Here is a 6,044-nt window from a genome sequence, read left to right as displayed (position 1 = left end):
GTTTACTTTCATGTTGAAATTTGCTTGCAGAGTTCAGATTCTTCTGAAGCCTTTTCAAAATGAACCCGCATGATTCATATTTCCAATAACTATCAGCATCAAAATTAAAAATCTCCAAAAAATTATGTGCCACATTAAATGCTTTTCTCTCAAATGTGAACCCTCCACATGAGAAAGGTAATGAAGGAAATATGGTCTTATTTTGTTGGCCATAGAAGAGTTCATCTACAGTCTCCATCTGCCATATATTCCAATGCAAAAACCCTCTCTGTCACAAGTATTGGAAGTTTGTGAAGTTGTACTCTTGCTCCATAAAACCTTAACATTGTATATTCTTCCATGAGGAGCCAGTCTGCCAATTGTATTTCAGATCCGAGTTGAATGCAATCTCTACAAGACACAGGCAATCTAGGCATTAGAGTGTCTATAATTTTGAGATACATTGGTGCCAAAAAGAAGTCTACAAAATGGGTGTAGTCCCCTCTTTTATCATTCGTCCTTATCTTAGGTGCCCATCCATATATTAGAGCCACTGTTCTATCCTTGTATTTCTTGTACACCTAAATCTCAAGCTTATTGGTCTCAAACATTCCATGAAATTTTGCTAGAAGAAGATGATACAAGTAGGTTGTGAACCTAAATGTCTTAGAGCTACCTCCTTTAATCATTAAAAATTGATTGTGCATGGATTGAACAATGTGTTCAACAAAATTATATCTGACTAGTTGAGGAATACAATGGATATTAAATATCATTTGAAGAAGGCTTGCACCCACTGTCCTATCACTTTCCAATCCAAGATAAAATGTTAGGAGGGCAATAGTATCCTTAACCCATGGCACAAAAGTATCAAAATTATAAGGAGTCTTATGGTTGTGACCCAATTTGACACCATCAACTGTTATACCTTTGACAAATATATCTTTATCATCTTTACTGATAGCTTCATATTCCTCTGCAAGCTTTTCTAGGTCAATGTGGATGTTTGAGTTTTCTGCTCCAAGCGTTATGTCCAACAAACTCTTAAATTCTTTCTCGGTGATGGATAAAATTTCCTTTTGGGTATTCTTATTAACAATTACGCTTCTAATTTCATCATAATTTTTGGCTCACAGCATGACAATTTCCAGGCAAGGGAAAACTTGAGGTAACATCATCTGTCCCAATCCAACATCCCGTGATGCAATTTTATTTGTTTTCGCTCCTATTTTAGGGTTATAAACTTTCCAATTTGAGCCTCTAGTGCTATTTGCCATTTTTTTAGTTCCAATTTCCCACTTATTCTACAATGCAAATATAATTTGTGTTGTTTGCTTCATACCATGGAGCACAGGATCAAAAATATCATGGTATTCATCAGTCAAACCTAAGGTTTTAGCCAGTTCGGTTACTTTGGTATAGTCTATATTTCCTATTGTTGTGCTTTTCATTTTGTCCATCACTAGTAATGGTTAAAAGATGGTGATACAACTACACAAGCTCAAAAAGGTAAATCTTAAACCCTAGGTTTTACAATGAAAGTATATGTGTTTGGTATTTTACCCAGAATTTGAATCTTGAATTTGTACTGGTGAATACACAAGTCATAGATTGGTGCTGGCAGACTTTGTTGCATCCCTCAATCTCGTTTTTGAATTTGAAATCTCCTTGGTCAGCGACTAGCTATTTAGTCCAAAGAAAACTTCACTTAATCAAAACTCTCAAAGAAAAAATGGTATAATGGGTACAATAGTCAATGTAGTCTCAAAGTTTTATTAATTTTAACAAGCACTACCTGTCACACCGACACGTGTCATGGATTTCCAAAAACATTATGAACATTTTTTGTGCTTCACAAGATTGGTCTGAATAGAGCTTCTGTCATTGATCTTCTAGCATCCAACGACCATTCGTGAATGAATTTACTACAATCTATTTATTGATTATACTTAATTAACTTTAACTGTATTATTAAAATTTAAGTATACAAATAAAGGCCCAGATAGTTCATAAAAAAACTCATCTTTTGTAAAGGAAAATAAACCCTCCAATGCCCCAGTGAGTGGCCAGCCTGTTGCTAAGTTCGCAAAACCATTTGTGTGTCACTATGTAGCACCATGTAGACAAAAATGTGCCAAGTAGTCTTGGTCAAGACCATTTTATAGTGCATTTGAATGCTGAAGTGAAGTTTGAGGAATCCAAGAAAGAAGTGACACCTGATGTTTAGTTGATGTTAAGTTTGCAAAGTGATAGAGGCTTTCTTATCTGTACAGGCCATGGAGTGATGCAGGCTGCCATCAAATTCTTATGATCTATAACCAAGATTCACCAAGTTTGATAGCATTTTGCAGGGTATGCTCAGTACAGGATTTCCAGAATTAAATGACATGTTGTCGCCATTGTTTGCAACTTGGAAATTGAGAATCATTGCCTCAGGGACATGGGAGGAAAGGATAAATACGTCTAGGGGGCTATACATTTTCATTTAGGAAATGTTTCTCTTAGATAAGTGTGTGATTGTGCTAGTAATGTGAAGATGTTTGGATGCAAAATATTGCAGTTACAAAAGGGCTTTTTGCAGGAGATATACAAAGTCCTAAGTACATCATAAATGGTCTTAGGTTAATAAGGTTGATGCCAATGTATTGTCTAGCTAGATCTATCCTAATGTCCTATTTAGAATGGGTAGAATTGGAAAGAGTTACAGGGGTGTCATTATACTCTAACAACTATAGTGATGAAAGAATAGGAGTTCCTAATAATGCTCCCACAATATTATGGTGAGGGATAAATCCATTGAATCTTTCATTATGCATGGGACATTATAACATTGAGCCTTTGATTGGGAATTGACTGGATATCCTCATGACATGTCTACATCACACACCTCCAGTAGCAAAAGAACAAACAAAGCAATGACCATTTCCATCTCGTAGCTATAATGATTCATGTGATCTTGAAGGATGCAAACCGACTGTAGAGGTGAGATGGAGATGACACATATCCTGATTAATGAATTGGAAATTGTACTAGCCTTCATATTTCATGAGTTTTCACTCGTTGGTAAATGTGGAAGAGACTTAGAGTCCAAGCCTAATTAAGGCTAATACAACCCGTAGTCATCCATCAGGTTTTTCTGTAAATGCCTTCCTACGTCCTTTTAGAGCACAAGTTTGAAGAAGATTGTAGGCTTTCTCTCTAAGTTACACATATGGATACTCCAATTCTCTTGGAGGCTATGAAACAACAAATGGCCTTTTTGGGAGAAATTTCAGACAAGAGGCTTGGGCAGGTCATGGATTTTGATCATCCCCTGGTCTTGCATGCGGCAAAGAGAGTGTTGGGGATGGAATTTTCGCATGCTAGGTATCGCTATCGGGTAAATTTTGATATCTCGGTAATCTGGGAATATTTAAGCCGCGCATGAAGAAAATGTGTCAAATGGTGTTTCGACACTCTTTCTTGGGCAGAATAGAGGAAGTGGTCGATAATATTGATGGAGAGAAAAAAAATCCCCTTGGTTGGTTTCTATTATCGGACCGAGTGCATGAACGTGAAAAAATATGGGCTCGTGCAGACTTCGGAACCAGAACAATTTAGAGAAACCTTTGCAAAGCGTAATCGAAGTCTGACATTCCTTCTCTACATCTTTGGAGGTCTTGTGTCATCCCACCCCTTCAATATGAAAGACTATGTCATCTTGAAAGGGTTTGTGGGGCGACAGGACATTGGGGTTAACGAGTAGGGGGTGGAGCTGGATGGGAATGACTGGGAGCTGGGAATAGGGGAGTTGTGGTACCCAAATGAAGACAGAGATATTGTGGAGATCGCAAAAGGCCCTGCTCATGTGGGATGCAATGTGGAGTGCCCTGTGGTAGCATACGCCCTGGCTGCACTAGAAATGCGAAAGAATGAGGAAGACTCGGATGAGGATTCAGGCTAAGGGTGCGACAAAGTTTTATTTATCTATGTCAATATTTATTGTTTTACTTTTTGTTTTACCTGCAGTAATATGTAATGGCAGAATACACTGATATGGTAGGATTGGGAGGTAGTGGGCTTTTTTGAAATTTTGGAAATGATCTATGGTTTTTGAATATATAGGTGTTAAACGATCTATAGGCACCCCCAATATGTACCTCCCTCCTTTTTTGAAAGTAATAGAGGTGTTGGCCTATCCAGCTATTTACCGATCAAAAAATAATAATCAATTAATGATTGTTGTTTATCAAAATTTATTTTGTTGGTGTTCAAATCAACAGGTTCCTACACTCTAGAGAAATAGCCACTGACTCATGGTTAAGAAATAGGAGTGGATTTGGCCAATGAACAAAGTGTAGTACGCTGACTACAACTTTCTACTCTTTAGACTCTGCAAAACCTAGGTGGGTATCCCTATGACAGTGTTACTTTGATATTCTCACTCCTTTGACAAGACATTGTACTCTAAGCGGGTGTTTAAATAAAAATATACCAAGGAAAGAATGAAAAAACTCGTACTCTTGGCTCAAACCTTAGCTTATGTCATCTTTTGGTACATTGAAACTAGTTCTAATTTATGCTACTCTAAAACTAATCCTAGTACTGAAAGCATATATTTTTTAATGATTGGTTCTAAAACTTGGAAATCATGACCAGTGTTTATCTCTTAAGGAATACAGAGTCAAAACAAAATCACTACACTCACAACAATGTGCATTTTAGCTTTTAAGACTTAGATCTTTGAACACAAATGTCTTACATAAGTATCAATCTGAAGAACACACCCTCAACTCATCTCATACCAACTCACACTATGTTACTGTATTCCTGATAGAATTTAATTCATTTGCTGCAAATGAAACCTATCAAAACATACACATTCTCATTTTGAAAATACAAGCTTAAAACTCTTACTATTAAAAACTCATATAACACATGAATCAATAATATGAGACCAGAACAGAGAATGTATTCTTTATTGATCTTGAAAGTAAAATAAGTACATTCACAAAATTGTAGTGCAATTTCCTACAATAATTATATTCTTCTATTAATCTCTTCTCCTAGTACATATGATCACAATATTTTCATAATAGTACTCAAGGCCATGAATTCCCTCTTATAACACAAGGGAGAAAAACAAGCTTCGGGCCAATGAGTACACAAGATGAAACCCTAACTAGGAAGAAGTACAATTAAATAATGTCCTTGTAGGCATGCCCTTCTCTCTTTGAGTCATTCATTCCTTGTTGTTGAGAAGTCCTTGTCTGAGGTTGCAGGCCTACAAATGACTGCTCTTGGTGGTCCTTGTGTATTGTATCCCGTCAGGTCCAAAAAGTGGTTTGAAGGTGCCAGATGTTCCTGCCTTGGAAACTGGGATGATGGCGGGTGAAGTTGTTAGCAGCCTTCCAAAAATAACATTGTCACTCCAAAATTGCAGCGGGACAAAAAGATAAAAATAGCAACTAGTCTTCCTCATCATCTAAGCTTTGTTGGAGGACATCACAAAACTTGTTGTACCATTCATCCATCTTATTGACTAGCCAATCAAAAGTCTTTATGCCTTGCAACATATTCATTGAAGTCTTAGTTGCTTGAGGTGGGACCCCTACCACATCCATAAAAAACTTATGATACAACCCATCCACATCCATGATCCTATCCAAAAGTGTACTAGAGGAAGCATCTTGATCTAGATTAGATTCCAATGCTTCAAGGACTCCTACTATAGCCTTTTCAAAATCTGCACACTAGAAGTTCAAGTCCTTAATGTGCTGCATTGGTGTCAAAATTGATGGAATGTGTATACACATAAAAATGGCTATGAGTATTTAAATAAATATTTTATATTTGTTTAATAATTATTCTTCTATTAAATAGTTCATCTAAAAAGATTAATTTATTTAATTCATTCATGTCTTTCTATTAATTAATTTAATTAAAATATTTTATTAATTAATTCATTTATCCTTTTCCTCTAATCAATTAATTAAATATCTAATATTTAATTATTCTTCTAATCAATCAATTAAATATCTAATTTTTAATGGTTATTCTTCTATCCTATAGTCTCAAATATTAAA

This window comes from Cryptomeria japonica, chromosome 5 (assembly GCF_030272615.1).
Source record: "Cryptomeria japonica chromosome 5, Sugi_1.0, whole genome shotgun sequence".
In the NCBI taxonomy this organism is placed as follows: Eukaryota; Viridiplantae; Streptophyta; class Pinopsida; order Cupressales; family Cupressaceae; genus Cryptomeria; species Cryptomeria japonica.
The sequence above is the reverse complement of the archived record's forward strand: the minus strand, read 5'-3'. Positions refer to the sequence as shown.